The sequence below is a fragment of the Puma concolor genome, chromosome A2, assembly GCF_028749965.1.
Source record: "Puma concolor isolate L17-30 chromosome A2, mPumCon1.1.hap2, whole genome shotgun sequence".
NCBI lineage: Eukaryota > Metazoa > Chordata > Mammalia > Carnivora > Felidae > Puma > Puma concolor.
The window spans coordinates 126079203-126101755 of record NC_141668.1 but is presented as its reverse complement, the minus strand read 5'-3'; the positions used below and the strand labels follow the sequence as shown (position 1 = coordinate 126101755).

At 39.2% G+C, this 22553-nt stretch overlaps 1 protein-coding gene across 8 annotated transcripts in view; it reads left to right on the top strand.

The window, feature by feature from the left end:
- Positions 1-22553, top strand: part of CNTN4 (contactin 4) — a 903676-nt gene that overhangs the window by 784365 nt on the left and 96758 nt on the right. The gene's annotated exons all lie outside the window — the stretch shown is intronic.

Sequence of the window (22553 nt, the reverse complement as noted above, 5' to 3'; positions counted from 1 at the left end):
CCAGGTGTGACACTGCATCAGTGGCTTCCCATTGATCTCAGTACAGATAACCCATCACATGACCAAGAAGACCTCCACAGTGGTCAGGCTCCTACCTCACTGTTGTATCTGCTGTCTCACTTACTTGCCTTCACATTTGCTTCTTGAGCTATGTGGGCCTCCTGTCACCTCTTCAAATGACCTTACTCCTGTGACAAAGCCTTCAAACATGCTGCTCTCTCTGCCTGAAATGCTTTTATCTAAGGCTCGACAAACTACAGCCCACAGGCCACAATCCAGCCTGCCACCTGTGTTTGCACAGCCTGCAAGCTGAGAGTGGTTTTCCATTTTTAAATGGTAGAAAATAAATCAAAAGAAAAATTTTGTGACACATGAAAATTAGATGAAATTCAAATTTCGGTCTCCACAAATTAAGTTCTATTGGGCACAGCCATACTCATTCATTTACACATTGTCTCAGCTGCTTTTGAACTACTAGGGCAGGATTGAGTACTTGCAACAGAGACTTCCTGGCCCAACAAAACCTGAAATATTTACTTTCTAGCCCTTTATAGAAAAAAGTTTATCAACCCCCAATCCAACTCATGGCACATTGCTAACAATGTTGGGTATTAAAACATCTTTCTAGTAATAGGATGTTCCCTTTGCTTGGTTATTTTGATATTATTATTTTGGCTTTATTTTGGTTGACTGTGCCTTTTACTCATCCTTTGTGACTGAACCTTTTGATTGAATTGTAACTTCCACTGAGCCCATCTGATGCAAAGTAATATGTAAGTAAATTTGGTTGGAGATGTGTATGTGCTCCCTTCTGTCTCTGTCTAGGGCAGTGGGTCCCAATTTATACTGGGAGAACTTCTCTTCATACCCCCAAAGGCTTGTACTCCCTGGAGAAATCAGAACAGGGGAAGGTTTAAGGGTGAAAACACAGAGGGTGAATGGTGGTGGGGATGGAAAGGAAGGTATAAACCTGAATCTCTTCCCCAAATTTCTGGAAAACCAGTAAAAGAAAGAAGTGATAGGAAATCTTCATTCCTGGTTGAGGATTGTGGTTTACCTAGACTGTTTTATATAGGGGTTTTCATTTTAATTTTATGATTATAAAAATTATAAAAGTCTAGTTCAGTTGAAAGAGGAGAGAAGATGGCGATTATGACTTGCTTCCTAAGGTTTTATAAAATTCAGCTATTAAGACAATATATACACACTTATAATAATTTGGAAACCACCAGTGAAGTACACGTTAACACAACAGAACCCAAACAAAAGTACACAGCAGTGCTTAGGGAACACACAAGGAAGAAACTCTTGGAGTCAGGCAGGGTCTAGCAAAATTGACTTCCCATAGGATGTGAGTTTAAGCTGTTGTTAAAGAAAATGATCCACACGGAGAGGCAGAGAAGGAACAAGTAAGTCACCACGTTGGAGCTCACGCACATGCATGATGAAGTGATAGACATGAGCGAATGCTATACAAGAAATGAGGTAAGAGGATCCAGCCAGATGGAAGGCTTGGGATCTATAGAGTTTAGATGGGAGAAATGGAAGAATAGTCAATAGGGAGGTGCTTCAAGTTCTTTTCTTTTCTTTTTTTTTTTGGGGGGGATGCTTCAAGTTCTTAACAAGATATGATTAACATTGCAAAAAATGTTAAATATAAAATAATAGTGACAGAAACACTGATTCAGCTTGGCTATGAAGAAGTTCAGAAATCTCTAGCAAGTAAGTTGAAATGAGACTTTGCTCTCCTTTTGTGTCACTAGTGCATTCATGAATAAACCTTGGGCTTTGGGAATCCTTGGGGATTTGGGATACTTATTACTTTGGCTCTTCTCATATATTTTTTGGTTATCTTGTGGCCATCATTTTTATCCCATTTTTAAAAATAATAATACTGGTAGTAGCAACAACAATAATAACTAGCTTTTTTTTCAGTCTTTTTGATACCTCTTCTAAACATTTTGTATATGTTCTCTTTTAGTCCTCAGAAAATCATTATGAGATCAATCCTGTTGTTAACCCTAGGCCCAAAGAGGGTGTTTACCATGCCTCAGGTTGCAAAGCTCAATGGTAGTTTTAGAGCTGGGATTCAAATCCAAGTATACTCATGCCAGAGGCATGTCTTTACCAGCTTTGCTGGAAGAAGGAACAGGCATTAGATGCTTCTCTCTACTGCAAAGAGAACATGAAATCTGGTGATAAGTTAATAAATTATTAGTAAAAATAAAGAACTGCTTTCATTGCCTCTCTTTTGAAACAGTAGAATATTGCTGGCACCTTTATTTATTTTTGTATTTAAAAGAAAAATTAATGTTTATTTTTGAAAGAGAGGGAGAGTATGAGAGCCTGCTCGAGCAGGAAAGGGGCAGAGAGAGAGGGAAACACAGAATCTGAAGCAGGCTCAGGGACTTGAACTCATGAACCAAGAGATCATGACCTGAGCTGAAGTTGGTCGCTTAACCAACTGAGCCGCCCATGAGCCCCTTGCTAGCACCTTTAATGCGGATAAGGTGACTGCTCAAAAGAAGCTTTTACTGTTATTTGTTTTTTATTTTTAATAATAAATTGCAGCCTTCATATCCACGCATTTATAGTTTCCTGGGAGGAAAGAGGCATGGTCTGATTTCAGGGCTGGGTTAGAACCATCTAAGACCCTTGGAGAAGAGGTAAATTAAGTCCTTGAACTACCTCAGCAGTGCCTTTGTTCAGAGAAAATAGCTCTGTAGCATCAAATGGATTTAAGTGATCATGAAAATATTCAAACCAAAGTGGCATGTAATTAAGAGCAATTAGAACTGAAGTGATGTGACTGGATATTAAAACCAGACATGCAGTGTTTGTGCCTTCTCAGTAGACACAAGGCAGATAATTTGGGCTCCTCCTAACTTTGTCATCTCTAGAAATAAAATCTGCTAGACTGCTCAGATGTATAGATGCTATGTAAATATTGAAGGTCTGGGATCTTATGTGATGTTTGACCCTGTGTTTCTGTTGTATAGTTTTATCCTCATATTTCACTCACATATATGCCAGAGTTAATTAGATCTCTACTAGTAAATATCCATCATGGTGTTGCTAAATCCCTTTTGCCAAATGATCTAATTAGAGTAACACTTGGCTCTCTATATAATTACAACATATGGCACCTAGAGGGTACGTATAGTAGAATTATAGGTTTCCTGATGAGAAATCCAGGTGGTGGGTAAAAGACTCTATTAAACTAAGTTGGTGTGTATGTGTGTGTGTGTCTGTGTGTGTCTGTGTGTGTGTGTTTTAATATATACAATTCCTCCTACTGTCCCCAGAATGGGAAATATTTTGTAATTCAACTGCCTTTCCCACATAAAACAACATAATTATATCATAAAATGGGAGTTTTAAAATTTAAAAGAAAGCAAATAATTGATAGTATTAGCATAAATTATTTAATCCTCCATGCCTCTAAAAAGTACCATGCATAGAAAGTCAGCAATGCTGAAAGCTCTCTGTAAATAAATTATTCGATGGGACATAGTCCTCCCTTCGAGCAAGATCACTTACCGAAATGGCTGCTAAATACATAACAAAAATGGGACTGAATCCTTTGGCCAACCAGAATAAGGGTCTCTTCATGCCTATTTATAATCTCTGGAAGTAAACAAACCAGTATGGACAGATGATGCGTTCAGTTTCGGTATATTGAATTTGAAGGGCTTATCATGTGGTGGTATTTTGGAGCCCACTTGCATAGGCTTCAAAGAGCTGATTGGACACTTTTCTTCCTAGGTCCCTATTCAGTGATGTCACATTGGTAGCTTGACATTGACCAAAGTGAGAATGCTTATACCATGAAAATTGGCACATATCAGGACATTTTTATCCACAGAGAAGCAATGGTTAAACATTAAGCAGCACATCATTATTTGTGGGACATTGTGCAGCCAGGTTGGAGTTTGTGGGACAGATCAAGACTAGAAACATAGTTTTCCAGCTCATCTTCCTTGAAGTGATGAGGGTGAATAAGATTCATTGAGAAAAGATAGAAAAACTAAAGAGTTATGAATTGTGTCAAGTGCATGAGAGAGTAAAAGAAACCAAAAAATTCATCAGAAAACTAAGAGGAGAAACAGGAAGTTGGAGTTTTGTGAAGTTCTAGGTGAGAGAGTATCATAATAGGCAGTATTGGACATTGTCAGATGTCACTGAGAGGCCATAAAGAATGAGGACGACTAACTGTATATATTTGGTCTGGTGGTACTGAAGTCAAAAGTAACCTTGAAATAAACACTCAACAAGAGCAAAGAGCAAAAGCTCTACTGGTTGGATGATAAGCAGCCGGGTGCAGTAACTACTTTTTGCAGATGTCATGTAACCAAACGAGGAAGCTTAGATATGCTGGAGGAGAGGGACACATTTGTGGCAAGGATCTTATTCAGATGAAGAACATTGGGGCATATTTATAGTCTGAGGAATTCACACTGGGAAAGTAGGAGTTAAAGATGTAAGCAAGCAAGAGGAGATGATTGTCAAGGAGACAAGAGAATATTGGATCTGAAATAAATTATTGTGGGAAAGAAGGATGAACTTGTCTTCTTCTCTGACTTTGGGGAGGAAGAGAGGGTGGGTAAGGGCACAGAGAGATAAGTATGAAATGGAATGTTGAGGAATTTCATGTAATATGGCCTTGATCATGATATTGAAAAAATGAGAGTGAAGGTCATCTTTTGAAAGTGTGAACCTGGGTGGGGGTCTTGAGAGAAAGGGACATCTGGACTGTCTTTTATGATCAGTGGGACAGAAATTAAATAAGATTTGGATTGTGCTTTTTATTTTCAGTTGCTTTCACACATGTTGACTTTCCCACATATTGATTTGCTCTAAAGGGTTTCATTCCAAAAGAGGTGGTTTGTTCCAAAGGATGCATAAAGTTGTTAAAGAAAAAATGAGGCTTGACTGCTGTTAACACCAAGAAAAATGTTTTTCAGGTGAATTCAATATGTCCTGACTCAGAAAAAATAAACAGTGTACTTTAAAATTACTATAGCCCTTTCTTATTTTCTCAAGGACTCACTCCTTCAGCCATCCTGCCCTTTCCTAGATTGTCACACTCTCCCTCCTCTTTCAACTGTTGGATAGTTCTGGTCAGCATATCTTTATCTTTCTCATTCACTTTGCCTCCTTTGCTCTCTTCTACCTCCACTCTGTCTCTAAACAATCCCATCCTCTCCCATGGCTTTAAACACCATCTACGCTGACATCTCCCAAAGTACATCTTCAATTCATTATTTGCCCTGAGCAATTTGAGCTTAATGTGCCCAAAAGAGAAATTCCTGCCACTGCCCTCTACCCTAAAACCTATTCTCCCAGTTACAACACCTCCTTCTTGTTGCTCAAGACGGAAACCTAGAAGTCATTCTTGATTTCTCTCTTTCAACATCCCATATATCCAGTGCATTAGTAAATTTAGTAAAGTCTACCTCTGTAGAATATATAGAAACTATCTCCTTCTTTTCCATCTGTACTGCCAAATGCCCTGGCCCAAGCACCATCATCTCTTGTTGAACTACTGCAGCGGCCCCATCTTAGTCCGTTTAGGCTAGTATAACAAAAATACCATAGACTAGGTGGTTTAAACAACACACATTCATTTGTCATAGTGCTGGAGGCTGGAAATCCAAGATCAAGGTGCCGGCAGATTTCACTGTCTGTTGCGGGCTGGCTTCCTGGTTCATAGATGGTTGTTTTCTCATTGTGTCCTCACATGATGGAAAGAGAGAGGGATCTCTCTGATGTCTCTTTTATAAGAGCGTTAATCCCATGCATGAGGGCTGCACCTCATCACTTGATCACCTCCCAAAGCCTCACCTCCTCATGCTATCACATTGGGGAGTTAGGATTACAACGTAGAATTTTGAGGGGGCTTGAACATTCAGTCTATAATACCCACTAACTGGCCACCCTGCTTCTATACTCACCTGTTCTCTGTACCACAGCCAGAATGGTCTTTTTAAAACGTGCATCAAATCTTATCACTAATCTGAAGGTAGAAATTAAGCTGTTGACCATGATGTTTAGGGACTACATGATCTGGCTCCTTATTGTGTTATTTCTGGGTTTTGTTTTACTAGCCTCCCCCTCACAGATCTTAAGTGCCAAGATGTCTAACGTCAGGTGTATCTTCTTTCCCGTTAGACCACCAGTAGCCTACTTGCCTCTTCAGTTCCTTCTTTGTAATTTGTAATTACATATCTATTTCTTGTTTTACTTGACTATGACGTATCGTTCCAAACTGGTGTGTAAGCTGGATGAGGACAGGACCTGTTTTTATTCACCACTTTTTATCCAGTGCTAGCATAGGAATACCACTGAGAGATATATTCAATCATTGTAGAATAAATGAAGAAAGGAATCAATGAACTGACAGTTTGCCTGATTTCACAAAGGATTTAAGGTTCCCTAGAAAAACAATACAAGCAATAGAAAAGACAAAAGTAAATAATTTAGAGAGTGGGAATGATGGGAAATTATCAGTAGAACACCCAAAATGTCAGAAAAGAAATTAGTACATGGAAATACATTCTGTATGATTCACAGATCTGAATGTAGCTGTCTTACTACCTAAGCAAAGAAAGAAATATAATTAAAAGAGGTATAGTGTTTATAAGATTAAAAACAATTATTTTGCCTTATAGGGGAGTCTTAAAAAAGTTTCTCCATGAGACACTATTACTATAGTAGATATAAAAAAAGATTTCATAGATGTGACAAAAGTTCCATATAGTTGGCAAATTATATATTGATGAAGGGCAAGTTAATGAATTCATTTCTGTGAGATGGGACCAACTATATAGGTGGGTTGGTTACTTTTTTTATGGAGAGGCTTGACCCAATGATAAAGTTTTAAGTTTTTACAATGCTGGTTCCTGGCGTGGCATTGTGGGGCAGAGATGGGAATGATACATTTTGTATAATGCACTATTCTGTGATCAAGTAAGTTGTTAAGTGTAGGGTCTAGATTTCAGACTTTCTCAGAACCTTTGAGATGTTATTTGCATTGAGAATTTCCAAGAATTCTATTTCTCAGATTTACTTGGGAATGAATCTTATTGCACAGAATACCTCAAAGGATTAGGGTTTCAGGAGGAAAACATCTTTGGAAAACTTTGATCTAAATGAATGTATATGTCCATTTACTTTAGAAATTTCATTATGGATTGTCATGGCCAGGGTTGTACTAAGGGTTGACTAGAAGAAAGTTTAGTATTGTTATTACTCAGAAGAATGTGAGAAGCAGCTGTTCTGTATTACCAATTTTGCAATGCCCATTTAGACCAGGTCCATACTATAAAACAGGCCAAAGAAAATCATCAAAACACATGGTGGGATGCTATCTTTAATATAGTACAAATAGGCAATTCTCACATGGGTGTGAGAATCAGTAGACAGGATTTTTAAGCATCTAGCCCCTAACTGATTCCTGTCCACAGAGTCAAAGATAGGGAAAGCTGGGTAAAAGCTACAAATAATCTCAAATTTTTCCAGACCTGTTTTCCCACAAGAACATTAGGTATTATACCTGAATAGCTGAACCAGCAGCTGAAAGCAGACCAGCTCTTTCTTTTTGGAATAATAGTGTGAATGACTCAAGCCTACAATTAGCTAAGGGAAAACAAAGCTTTACTCCTAGTTTCTTCAGGCGTGAAGAGGCTGAAGTTGGAACACAGGATCACTCAGCAATTTCTCAGCGATTTCATTTTCCTCTTTACTTTGGCATCCAGAAATTCATGTTGATTGATAAATACTTGGCTATAAAGACAAAGATATTATTCAACTCATTACATTATACATTTTTAGGATCCTAGAGGGTATTCATAATGCTCACAAAGAATTCTCTACCAATTGGCTTCGAAGTGTTTGCTTTGTCTGTAAGGAAGGCACATAGTATATACTTTGACTGTGGATATATGCATTTGTATATGCAATTGTGTAATAATGGATTTATGGCCCTATTGTAATAAATAAACAAACAAACAAAACAAAACAAAACATCGGAGCCTGGGTGACTCAGTCGGTTAAGCATCCGACTCCAGCACAAGTCATGATCTCAGGGTTGGTGAGTTTCAGCCCCACATAGGGTTCTGTACTGACAGCTCAGAGCCTGGAGCCTGCTTCAGATTCTGTGTCTCCCTCTCTCTCTGTCCCTTCCCTGCTCTCACTCTCTTTCTGTTTCAAAAGTAAATAAACATTAAAGAAAAAAATGTTAAATAAAACTCAAGATTGCTTAGTGTTTCGTTACTTTTTTAAATAATTTTTTAATGTTTACTTATTTTTGAGAGAGAGACAGAATGTTAGTGGGGAGGGGCAGGGAGAGAGGGAGACACAGAAGCAGGCTCCACTTTTGAGCTGTCAGCACAGAGCCCGATGCAGAGTTTGAACTCACAATCCATGAGATCATGACCAGAGCCACATGCTTCACTGACCGAGCCACCCAGGGGTGCCCCCTTAATACTTCATTCCTAATCACCTTTACCTCTGTTATTCAAACAACCATAGTCATAAGGCAAGAACATAGCCTTAAAAAAATGAATTTTGTTTTGTTTTGCTTTGTTTTATTTTTGCTGCAAACCCTCAAACATCACACCTGCTTTATTAAATTTATATTAATAGCAACATTTTGAGGTAACTACAGTAGAAATTGCACTTTCCATTTTATTATTGGAAGCACTATAACATGGAGTGAAAAAAAAATTGAATCCAAAGAGAATTTTAAAGCTAAGAATACTGTCCAGTCTAGAAGTCAGTAAGCTTGCTACTCCTCTGTAAGAGCACATTGATTTGCTTGCGAATGATTTCATAGCCAACACCCATAATGGTGACATTGGAGCATTTTATCATTTCTACTTCTCCATGAAACCATTTAGTATTTAATGTGATTTTTATTTCATTGAATACTGAACTCTGTTAAACACCTACCAGAAACAAAGCAAAACATAAGAAAACTATGTATAAGTGAATAGTTTTACATTTCAAATGATATTCAACCCTATTTAACAAATATTTGAGGCAACCAAATTGAAGTAAAAAAAAATAACAGGAATGGGAACACTCCCTCGAAGCTTGTTGGAAGCCTGTATAAGGCTTCCGTCTTACACTGCATATCCTGAAATAGACTCGGAGATGGAAAGTTGCATGCAGAAGGTTTGCTGGAGCATGATCACTGGGGTCCCATGTGTGAGGAAATGAGATAACAGCGCTGAGCAGGTGGAGAAGCTACCCTTCAGAGCACTTGCATTTGAGACTTCAGCCAATCCCATTATCCCATTGGGAACTCTGGTACTGGACTGCCCTTCAGAGTGGTTCCATCTGGAGGCAAGGAGGACTGGTCTTAGAAACCCTGGATCAACCAGTCACAAGCCTCAGCCCAACACCTGGAAGGGAGACCAGTAACCTTATCATAGGCATTTCCCCACTGTAGAGGGCACTTCAGCGAGGGACATGGATGCAAAGCTGTCAACAACCAAGACTCTTGGGCAGAGTTGGGGAAGGTAGTGCATTGGCCCTGAGGAAGGAAACTGGGTCATGTACTCTGATGTAATTAATTATAAGAGAGACTGTGTGTCACTTAACATGAGAGGAATGTTTGAAACTATTTGTCATCATCATAAAAACAAAACAAACAAATGTTTATGTTAGCCTAAGTCTTACACAGGGTGCCCAGAGGAATTTGCTGTGCCTTTCATTTCATAGTCAAAGCCTAAGTTGGAACTGAGTGAAAGTCTTTCTTAGATGAGAAACAAAGTATGATTCCTCTGCCTGATTTCATTTTTTCAACACATTCCTCTTAAGCAAACTCAGGGAGTCACTGACACTGTACCCTTAGGGACTCTCTCTCCTCTGAATTCTTTCTTCCTTCTTTCCCACAAGACCCCTCTGGCTCTTAGAGCCCTCTGTGTACCCCTGCCTCCTAACCTTTACCTCTCTTCTTGAATTTTGTCTGAAATTGTCAGTCATTTCATTCCTTTGTTTCCCACCAGATGAAGGTATAAAAGATTTCTGGTTGATACAGAAGGCAGAAAAGAGGAGGAAGGATGGAGGGAGGGAGTTACAAAAGAAGAGAGGGAAAGGAAGCCATAAGACAATCAGACTTTTACACTGGACCACACTGGGACCACCTCTTAGCCTAGTCCCATGATTTTTTGTGCAAATAGTGAGGATGTTTGCTCTGGTTTGACTTGCATGAACAAAGTCCCCTTTAGTTAGTCTAACTGGGTATATGACCCTTGTCAAGAAGGTGGGTATCTGTCAAGCCTAAAAAAGAAAGTTGAAAAAAGAGGAAGAAGAACCCATTATACAAACGTGACAACATGTACTCACATTCATTTGGAGTGTTCCCAAGTGAGGAAGAAGGTTTGAATGCTGGAAATGTTTTCTACCAGTCATGTATGTAAACCATAGTAAACAAATGATGTATAGAGTCTGGAGAGTCCCATCTTTCTTGGAGGAAATATATCTTTTCATGGGGCTTATGTCATCTCTGGTTCTAGGTACTTTAGGGTCAGATGAAGCATGAGAGATCAATTGGCCAGTGGTTTTCAACCTATTTATACCCCAGCATACCTAAGGGCTGCAACACATCCCTATTGCCCGAAATGGTTCATCACATACTTATTATAGGAGGAAGAGGGAATGGGAAAGTGGTGGAGGGAGGGGGCCTAGGAGTTTATGATGTATAAGAATCACAGGCAGGATACAATTTGAAAAATGCCTCCCAAACATTCTATCATGCATCCTTTTTCTTTTTTTTAATATTTTTAATTTATTTTGAGAAGAGTGCAAGTGGTGGAGGGGCAGAGAGAGGGGAACAGAGGATCCAAAGCAGGCTCTACGCTGCCAGGCTGACAACAGTGAGCTCAGTGTGGGGCTTGAACTCACAAACCATGAATCATGACCTGAACTGAAGTCTTAGGCTCAATCCTTAACTGACCGAGCCACCCAGGTGCCCCACACATGGCTTATCAACCTATGAGAATGACTGGTTCTGCCAGCACTTGTGTTATACATTGAGGAGGAAATTGTGGTTAGATGAGTCATAGCAGGTCTCACAACAAAGTACTGGCATGTACATTCTCATGTAACAGTATGTCAAATTAAAGAAACCTCTTCCCATTCTTGGTTTAGCAATAAAGATTACATCAAGAATAGTATATAGAATCCCAGAAAGGTACGTACCATTTGAAGGTCCCAAAAGTCATCTAGCCAAAGGTTCACTGAATCTGGCTGGCAAAATGGTTTTCTTTGGCAGACACTATATACTAGCCAGCATCATGTTTAATTTTCTTACGTTAGGTTCTAACCATTAAAATTTGGAATATGTCAGGGCATCTAGATGGCTCAGTCGGTAGAGCGTCTGACTTTCAGCTCAGGTCATGATCACGCAGTTCATGAGTTCAAGCGCCACAATGGGCTTGCTGATGTCAGCCCACAGCCTGCTCCAGATCTGCTGTACCCCCTCTCTCTACCCCACCTCTTGGGCTCTCTCAAAAATAAATAAAACATTTTAAGTTTTTTGGAGCATGTCTTATTTTTAAAAAACAGTAACAGGGGCGCCTGGGTGGCGCAGTCGGTTAAGCGTCCGACTTCAGCCAGGTCACGATCTCGCGGTCCGGGAGTTTGAGCCCTGCGTCGGGCTCTGGGCTGATGGCTCAGAGCCTGGAGCCTGTTTCTGATTCTGTGTCTCCCTCTCTCTCTGCCCCTCCCCCGTTCATGCTCTGTCTCTCTCTGTCCCAAAAAAATAAATAAACGTTAAAAAAAAAAAATTTAAAAAAACAGTAACAGCCTGAATTTCTATAGGCAATAACTGGCCAGAGCTAAGAAATTTACCTTTTTACCAAGGCATGAAATCTCCCGTTGGCCACACAACTTTGTCCCTGATATTAAGATGTAGTGTCAGTTGCCATTTATCATTGTTCTTGCATTATTGTTTTCCTTACGGTAGAGTTAAAATAAAAGCCACATATTTCTGGTATCTATTTCTCTATCAAAAAATGAAAATAAGAAAGCTTGACCAAAGGGCTGCACTTTTCAAGAAAATGTGGAAAAAGAGAAGGTTTTCTTATGAATGGATGAATAGCCTCTTTTTCAAATATAAGCAAAACTTGTCATGAAAACTTATTCTCACCTGCTTTCATTTATATTATCACCCACTAGCCCCTGTAGGTAAGGACATTTGTAGATCTAGAACTAATTCTGTACCTTTATGTTATCAGTGATAATTTGAAGAACAGGATGGTTTGGAATCCCTTGGACTAGGTGTGGCAGTCTAGCCACCAACCTGTTTTCTGACATGCAGCACAGTGTTCTTTTCTTTTTCCCATGAATGCTTAAATACTAGAATTTCTGTATTGTGCCTTCCCTGGAGAGTCTGCTAATCCACTGGTGTTTCCCCCTCCTCTTTCTCTCTGTTTCATCTGTCATATTGACATGCATGACAGCTTGTCAATTATCCCTCTTTCCAGATTATATTAAAATCTGAGTGTAAGAGCTATATCCCGATCCCTCTTCCATTATAAATACCAGGCATCTAACAACACCCAAGTGAAGGTTTTCTCTGCTGTTTTTCCTGAGAAGGTGATTGTCAGCCTAACTTAGTGCTTGATAGATAAAACAGAGAATTAAACTTGCCTTTTAAACTAGGAAATTATTTTATTCTAACATTACTGTTCATATTAAACTCCTGTGCCATTAAAGCTGCCTCTTTTAAATGAATGTGCACTGGGTACATTGTTTATTCAATTTAATTGTAGGCGGGAAAAACTTCACACAAGGGAAATGGTTGTTTGAACTGGTTTTTAACAGTCACCAGCCATGTGAATGAGTGTCCAATTAAACAGTGGCTCACTAGGACTCGTATAATAGTAACATCTGTTATCTTAATTAAACAAGTTACTATATAAAGGCACTTTCATGGCTCACTTTGTTAGAGCAGGTTCTGACCTAGAAACTCAAGGAAGGTTTCTTCTCTTTGTGGGATTTGGTTGTCCGTGGTGTTCCCAGTTGGTCCCATTATGTTTTAGACCTGACAAATTTGTGATCTGCAAACATACACGTATGTTCAAGCCTACATAGCCTGGGGAAAGGAGGGAACCAGAGTTCATGATGCAAAGTGGAAGAAATAAAATAGGAAAAACCCTGAGTAGGAATGCTTTATATTCATGGCAGCCTACTTGGGTATTATGACTTAGAGGAACAGTGTGGTGAGGAGGGGCAAGTGATGCAGAAGGGAAAGTGAACAAATATACATTTATTCTCTTTTACTTGCCAGGCACAAAGGAAGACCCTTAGCTACAGGTACTGCCAGTAGTCCTGTATCAGTATCTTTGAAATCCAATAAGCTTTAAAAAACCAAAGTGTTTTTTTCTTTTTTTGTCTTTTTCTTACTATTTTTGTTTGTTTGTTTAGTCACCTTTGCAGCAAACTCATTTGGTGGCAGAAATAATCACATATTGGATTGTGAGGTATCATGTCAGACTTGTTTGGAAGATACTATGTAAAATAAACTATAGTATAATTTATAGTATAGTATAGTATATATAGACTATATACAATACATAGTATATGTAGAGAGAGTATGTGGTATATAGTAAAATAAATTATAGTATGTTTCTAAGATAAAAATTATTGAATGCTAAAACACAACTTTCCTTGACGATTTTTGTTAAGTTGTTATGTATTAGACCATTTAATTTTTTAAAATTATTTTTGAATGAAAGGGAGTGGGAGTTGGGGAGGCAGGCAAGGGGAGAGAGAGAGAGAGATTGATTCTCAAGCAGGTTCCATGCTCAGTGCAGAACCTGACATGGGGCTCTATCCGACAACCCTGGGATGTTGACCCGAGCTGAAATCAAGAGCCAGAAGTTAAACTGAGCCAGCCAGGCGTCCCTGTATTAGACCATCTTAAAGAAGATAAACTGAAGCTCAGTGATAGTGAATATCTTGCTTATGGATAGACAGCTATTAAGCTTCTCTAGTTGTTTCCTGTTGACTTCAAACCAAGTTTCTTCTTGCCACAGTGTGGAGTGTTCTTCATACCCAAGCCTCCGCTTGTTTCTCTGACCATATCTGCCATTTGCCCTTAGCTCTAATCCCAAAGGATTTATAGCTAATCAAAGACATACATTTTTTTTTCCCTGCCTCAGGGCCCTTGCACTTGTTTTTCCCTCAGACTAAAACACCCTTCTCGCTGAGCTTCCTTGTCCAACTCCCTCTCATCCTACATCTCAGCTGAAATGCTACTTCATTCACAACAACCTTGCTCCTTTGTGGCAACCCCAAAATGATGATATCAGAAAGAGTTGGGAGGGGCGCATGGGTGGCTCAGTCGGTTAAGCATCTGACTTCAGCTCAGGTCATGATCTCATGGTTAGTGAGTTCAAGCCATGTCAGGCTCTGTGCAAACAGCTCAGAGCCTGGAGCCTTCTTCAGATTCTTTGTCTCCTTCTCTCTGCCCCTCCCCCCATGCATGCATGCTCTCTCGCTCTCTCTCTCTCTCTCTCTCTCTCTCTCTCTCTCAAAAATAAATAAACATTAAGAAATGTAAAAAAAGAGTTTGAATATTATGAAATTTATTTTATCTGCATAGCGTCAAGTTTTCCTTTTTCTCGTAGAAACATCTCAGTCATCCTCTCAGGAAGTGCCTTTTCCCATTGTTTGCAATCTTCTTGACTCTGTCAGTTCAGGTGATATTTCCTTCCTGTGCAAGGGGCTGGGTAGGTGCAAGCTGAGACAACCAGATTCTCTCTCTTCAAGAATCAGAGCTTTCCTATGGGCAGAACATGGTAGAATAGTGTCGTTCTGATGGCGGCTCCCTGGAAATCCTGCCCCTTAAATTCTACGGTAGATCCCTAGAGTTTCTATTGATTGCCCTCCTTCCCAAGTACTTTTCAGCCTCTCCAGTTTATGAGCTCCCACGTATCCTTCCAATAGGTTAACCAAAATCTGTTTCAGTTACTTATAAGCCCCAAACCCTAACTGATACAGGCAAACAGAAGTATAATCTATAATAGGATTTTTTGTTGTTGTTGCTTAAATCTGCCTCAGAAAAATAAGAAGCTGCTCTTTAATGGCATTTAGGTATTAACCTAGTTCTTTAAAATGATTGCTCTTGTCACATTTGAAGTAGACAACTTGCTAACTTGAGTATCTATAACCTTCTTTGGGCAATTTGAGACATTTTGCTTCAGAAAAGCATTTGCATTCAACTTTACCAGTTACCCACCTGTTTAAATACCTCACCCAGGAGAATGGGGTTGTTGAACATGTGGAGTTGCAGGATTCCCTGGAATTAAAACAAATGCATCTCCTCCAGAGAGCTCTCTTCTCTAGAAGGAGAACACACACTAGAGTGTGATGCTGCCCACTCCCATAGGCATGTGCTTGGAGTTCTGGCTACGACGCTGAAATCTGTAAAGTTCTTTGGATGAAATCTTTTGGCTGCCTTTGTGCAGAGTCAGGTTGTCTGGCATCTGTATCCTCCCAAAATGAGTCATTGTACGTCTCTGCTTCATTGATTCTCGCTGAGGGAGATTTGGACAATGGGCCTGAACCTGCCAAATGAGTTCAGGAAGTCCCTAACACATCAGTAGCTTGTTATATAAGCATCTTGTGCTCAGCAGTTAGACCTGACTCTGTCTGTGATGAGCATGTTCCCGTCTCAGTGACAACCAGATGGGGTCCTTTGCCCGCTTCTGTGCCTGGCATTTGAGTTCAGAGAGGCTGAAATAGCCCTTATTTCAGCAAAATGAGTGCCTGTTGCCCTGACAGCATCGAGATGGCATTGGGGCAGAATATCAAAGTCAACATGTGACTCCCCACCGAGGCTCTCATTTGAGCTCCACTGACAGTTGCTTGTAGGTGTGGAGGAAGAAAAGATGCCCCAGTATTCTTGGATGAATTGATTTCAACTCTAGGTGGAGGCCTTACTGAATCCCTAGATGATCTCATCTTTATTCTCAGAGCTCATGCACTTTTTTTTTTTTTATAGTCTTTGAAGTTGCCTTTGCTGGTTTCAAATCTGCCTCATGGAGAGAACACACTTATCTATCTTGGTCATTGTATCTCAAGCACTTAACACAGTATTTGGCACTTAATAGATACTACATACAAATATTTATTTGTAACTTTTCATCAGGAAAATTTCATTACTTCATATGTGTATATGAGAACAACAAATGTGCCTTATCTCTCTCTAAAAGTTGTACTACTTTCATTGCAAATCATTTATTGCAAGTGCCGTAATTATAATATGTATGAACGTATGCCTTTAGTAACTTTAGCTCTAACATGCTATTTTTTTTTAATTTTTTTTAACGTTTATTTATTTTTGGGACAGAGAGAGACAGAGCATGAACAGGGGAGGGGCAGAGAGAGAGGGAGACACAGAATCGGAAGCAGGCTCCAGGCTCTGAGCCATCAGCCCAGAGCCCGACACACGGGGCTCAAACTCACGAACCATGAGATCGTGACCTGAGCCGAAGTCGGACGCTCAACTGACTGAGCCACCCAGATGCCCCAACTAACATGCTATTTTAAAAAAAGAGTTTTGTTTTGGAATGCCAGGAATTTAACACCCAAACTAGCCACGTGGGTCATGGATCCCTATCCTGGGGGATCTTGAGCAAATTGGTGAACTAAAGGAAACTTTATAGACGTAACATGAGCTAGGTCAAGACCCCAAGGGTTCCCAACCCTATACCCAGGTGCCTGGCAGGTTTTGGAAGTCACCCAAAGAGATCAGGTTGCTAACCCTGGCCTGAAGCCCCACACCCTAGAGAGAAGTCTGGCTGCCCCTGCAGCAGGGAGCTTCTTGAAGCAGAGTTAAAAGTCCTCACAAACAGAGAAGGAAAGAGAAAGAGCTTAAGAACTACTGTTTTCCAAACCAGCCTTACCTATAGACTTAGTCAGATGGTGTCATGGATATGGATGGGGCCTGGACTCACAGCTTCCCATAGTATTTTGAACTCAGTCCCAGACTCTCTTGCAACTTCACACAACTGCAGTGCCATGGAATGGACTACATCTAGTCCATTCCGTGGACTAGATGTAGTCCATTCCATGTAGATGTAGATGTAGGGAATGGATTGAGAGGTCTAGTTTTGCCATCTATGTAGCCTTGAGCAAGTCACTTATTCCCTGTCTTTAAAATGGACTTACTAGGGGCACCTGGGTGGCTCAGTCAGTTAAGTGTCCGACTTCAGCTCAGGTCATGATCTCATAGCTCATGGGTTTGAGCCCCACGTCGGGCCCTATGCTGACAGCTCAGAGCCTGGAGCATGCTTCAGATTCTGTGACTCCCTCTCTCTCTGCCCCTCTTGCACTCGCACTCTGTGTGTGTGTCTCTCTCTTAAAAATAAAAAAAACATTAAAGAAATTTTTAAAAATTTTAAATGGACTTACTAATACATACTTGTGATGTTCTGGGGACACTTCATTAGATGGAAGAGTGCTTTATAAATGGTAAAACACTGTGGAGATTTTATTCCATAGATTTTAGATCTATATGTACTTTTACAAAAATGAAGTTACAACATGCCTGTTTTATAGTTTAACTTTTTGATTTAAAATATATGGTAGATATAATTCCATAATGTAAATGTTTTCATTTCATTTTTAATAGCTCAATTATATGGCATATTACGATTTTGTCAATTCATTACAAATATTTATTCATTTTCAGCATCTCAGTGTCTTCTTCAGAAATGCTGTTTAACTTACTAGGTGCAGTTTGCATCAACCACAGTAAGACTCTAGGATTCTGATCAGAATTGCGATAGTAACTAGGGGAATTTCCAAGCAGCCATATTTTGGGCACTTCCACCAACATGATTACTGTAACCATTAGCATTTATCAAGTACCTAATATGTGATAGGTGTTTTACATACATTTTATACTTGAAGGAACTGAAGTTCATTAGCATTAATTAGCTTACTAATAGCCTTACAGGGTAAGTGACAAAACCAGGGTTCATGTGTAGATTTATTTGACTTCAACACAACCCCCATCATGTCTATATCCCATGTAATCTGAAACTCAACATACCAAGATCCAACCTCTCCATCTCACCTTTCCCTCAAATGTGTCCCCACCACACATTTCTATGAAAGGTACCACCATCTAGCAGACTACCTAACCAAACACCTTCCCCTCCACTGCTGAAACTGCTCGTTAAGGTTAATGAACTGTGATTATCAAATCTCATGCTCAGTATTCATTCTTCAACTTGGTCTCAGCAGCAATTAATGCAGGTAGTGGACCAATGCTCCCATTTTGAAATTCATGCTTTACTTGCTATCCAGGATATGGGTTTTCCTTCTACATCCTGGCCACTCCTTCTCAGTTATCTATCATATTCTCATCTTCTACAGCCTGTCAACTGACCCAGTGCCCAGTGTTTAGACCTCTTCCCTGTCTGTCTCCCCTTCCTAGGTGTCTTATCTTTGTTTAGTCCATGTCCTTATAAACTATCTAAATGCTGACCAAATCCAAGTTAATATAGTCAGCCCAGACTTTTTTCCAAGAACTCCAGAGTGATATGTTTATATAGTCTATGCAACATCTACCTAGGTTTTTGCTATCCATCCTACTGACAAAAGTTCTGACTCCAGTATGTAAACTTTTACCCCCTCAGTGAAAGCTACGAGAAAGCTGTCAGGCTTTGTTGGGACTATTGATTTGAATGACATCTTCTCCAAACCACCTTGAGGAATTCATTGATTAATGCAGTCACTGCTTCATCAGTTATTTCAAATATTTAGTAACAACATCATGTGCCAAGTACTATGCTAAGACTGAAGCTAAAAATTTTAGAACCATTTATCTAAGCAATAAGTAATTCCAAATTAAATTGATAACTTCAGAATTATCTTTTAAAGTGTTTCCATAGTACACAGGAAGACTTTTGAATCACTCATTCCCGAATTCACTTTTCAAAAATATGCATAATCCTTTCCAAAATTGAGATTTATTTGGATGTCATAAAAGATAATTGCCGCTTTATAAACCTGACCTAAGGGAGATTGAGTTTTCATTCAGAAGCCTTATCTTGATTGCCTACACATCACCCAGCGTACTCTGGTCCGTCTGCTTGATGTCATTATGTCAGCTTGTCTTCTAGAAAGAAGGAGGAAACTTCACCAAAATGAACAAGGCCTTCACCTTCTCCCTTTGGGTTACATGAGGAAGCTCTTTATGAGAGTTGTCCCCCCTGTACCCATTGGGAACTTGCAGAAGATCAATTACTACAGATGGACAGTATGTCTGGTCTTTCTCCCTGTTTCCACATATTAAATTGTCACTATGTCAAATGTCTTGTCATCAAATATAGTGCTGCAAGGAAATTGCAATTATATTTATCTGTTTTTTTCTTTGACCTTTGGATTTCATTCAGTCTACAGAGAATCCCTGTAGGTGGTTCTGAGAATATGTGTCATCCAAATCAATAGGGCCCACAACACCTGACTCCTTCCTCTGTTCAGTGAGGGGGAGGTCCATTCATGTATTAGAATCAGAACTTTTTATGCCTAGGATGGATAGCAAAGACCTACGCCTTCAGTGCATTTAATCTTGTAATAACTTTATAGTCCTGCAGTCTGGCTCTAGTAAGTAATTACAATACCATATGGGGTTTTCTAGTGTTTTCATCCTCTGTGCCTGTACTAATTCTGAGCTTCTGTCTCTGGATGGTTTTGTTTAGATTTTAAAATCTTGGCTTTTGTTCTCTAATTATTTTCTCTCACCATAAGAATCCCTACTGTCAGAATTCAGTAGGTTGTAAAACTAATGTTTAACAATAGTCCCTCTCCCTACCCACCCCCCATCACCTGGAATATTTTGAGGGGATGCGTGGCAGTTAACAGCAGGTAGGTTCTCCAGCAGTGCAACCTCATTTTAATATTGGCTAAAACAGAACTAATCAAGAAGGCAAATCTGCCTTGAAAAGCCTTATAAAACATTCCAAAGTTAAATGGACCATTAAAAAATAGTAGGCAGAGGAGACAGCCAGGTGCTCACCAAAATCTAATAGTTGAACTTTAAAAGTCACACATAATGAGCAGACTAGATGCAAAATCAGCCTTAAAGATAAAATATTTCCCAAGAATCAAATCTAAACTGCATGTAAGTCTTATTTATTAGCATAATAAATCACCATAGTGAATGATTCCTGCATGGATTAGTCAAGTGGAGTGTACTAGACCTCTTCTCATTGCAAGTGACAAAATAAACGCATGCTCACCTTTTCTTTCTACCTTGTTGACTTTTTCTCCTCCCAGCGAAAAATTGGCTGCAGCAGCTCCAGACCTTTTTTTTTTCTCAGTATATGAAATTTATTGTCAAATTGGTTTCCATACAACACCCAGTGCTCATCCCAAAAGGTGCCCTCCTCAATACCCATCACCCACCCTCCCCTCCCTCCCACCCCCCATCAACCCTCAGTTTGTTCTTAGTTTTTAAGAGTCTCTTATGCTTTGGCTCTCTCCCACTCTAACCTCTTTTTTTTTTTCCTTCCCCTCCCCCATGGGTTTCTGTTAAGTTTCTCAGAATCCACCTAAGAGTGAAAACATATGGTATCTGTCTTTCTCTGTATGGCTTATTTCATTTAGCATCACACTCTCCAGTTCCATCCACGTTGCTACAAAGGGCCATATTTCATTCTTTCTCATTGCCACGTAGTACTCCATTGTGTATATAAACCACAATCTCTTTACCCATCCATCACTTGATGGACATTTAGGCTCTTTCCATAATTTGGCTATTGTTGAGAGTAGCATCTCCAGACCTTAAGTCTACAGATATTTAATTCCAGAAGGGAAGAGTAGGAATCATTTTCCAGAAAGTCCCAGAAAAAGTCTCACTACAGATCATTGACTCAGATTGGGTCATGTGATCATCCCTAACCAGTCACTGTGGCCAGAAGAAATTAAATTCTGTGATTATTACAAGCCTGGGTCCAATGTTTCACTCCAAGGTTTAGTAGTGAAACCTAAGAAAATCATATGGCCGAGACTAGAAGAGGAGTGGGTGTTCAGATGGCTATTATTGGATATAGAACTAGTTGATGCTGGGCACAACTGTCTATACAAGAAGGTATAGTCTAAAATGGAAGATAATGTGGAGAAATTTGAACCCAAGTGTATGCTGGTGGGAACATAAAATGGTACAGCCACTATGGAAAACAGTATGGAGGTTTCTCAAAAAATCAAAAATAAAGTACCACATGATCCAGCAATTCTGCTATTAAGTATATCCTTGAAAGAATTGGAACAGGGACTCAAAACAGGTTAGCTAGGAAAAAAGAGAAAGAACACAAATTACTAATATCAGAAATTCAAAAGGGGATGGACATTAATAGGATAACTAATACTGTGAAGAAGTCTTTACCCACAGATTTGATCAACTAAATGAAATGAGCCTATATACTTGAGGACACAATTCACCAAAACTTACACAAGAAGAAAAGACAATCTGAATAGGCCTATATCTATTAAAGACACTGAATCAATAATTAACAACCTTCCAAAACAGAAAGTGTGTTGCCCAGATGCATTCACTGGTGAGTTCTATCAAACATTTCAGGAAGAAATTATACCAATTCTCTACAATCTCTTTCAGAAAATAGAAACAAAAGGGTTACCTCCTAAATCATTTGTGAGGCTACCATTACCCTAATACTGAAACCACACAGAGATATTGCAAGAAACTACAAACCAATATCTCTCACAAACATGAACACAAAAATCCTCAACAAAATATTATCAAATCAAATCCAAAAAACATAAAAAGAATTATACACCACAGCCAAGTGGAATTAATTCCAGGTATGCATAGCTTGTTCAACATTTTGAAAATCAATTAATATAATCCATCCTATCAATAGGCTAAAGAGTAAAAGTCACACAATCCTACCAAAAGATGCAGAAAAAGTATTTGACAAAATCCAATACCCAGTCATGATTTAACAAAAAAACAAACAAACAAACTCTCAGCAAACTAGGAACAGAGAAATGCTTCCTCAGCTTGATAAGGAATATCTACCAAAAAACTACAACTAACATCATAGCTAATGGTAAGAAACTAGAAGCTTCTCAGTAACATCAAGAACAAGGCAAGGATCTTCCCTCTCATAACTACTTTTCAATATTGTACTAGAGATCCTAGCTAAGGCAATAAGACAATCTGTATAAAAGGTATACATACTGAGAAGGAAGAAATAAAACTGTGTCTGTTTGTATATGACACAGTCATCTATATGGAAAATCCAAAAGAATTGTCCAAAACAAAATAAAAAACAAAACAAAACAAAAATACTCCTGCCACTAATAAGCCATTATAGCAGAGTTGCAGGATACAGGTTACAAGGATACAGAAGCCAGTTACTTTCCTGTGTACCAGCAATCAGTAAGTGGGATTTCACATTGGAAACACAATACCATTGACAATAGCACACAAGAAATTAAATACTTTGGTGTAAATCTAATAAAACACGTACGAGATCTACATAAGGGAAACAATAGAAGTCTGA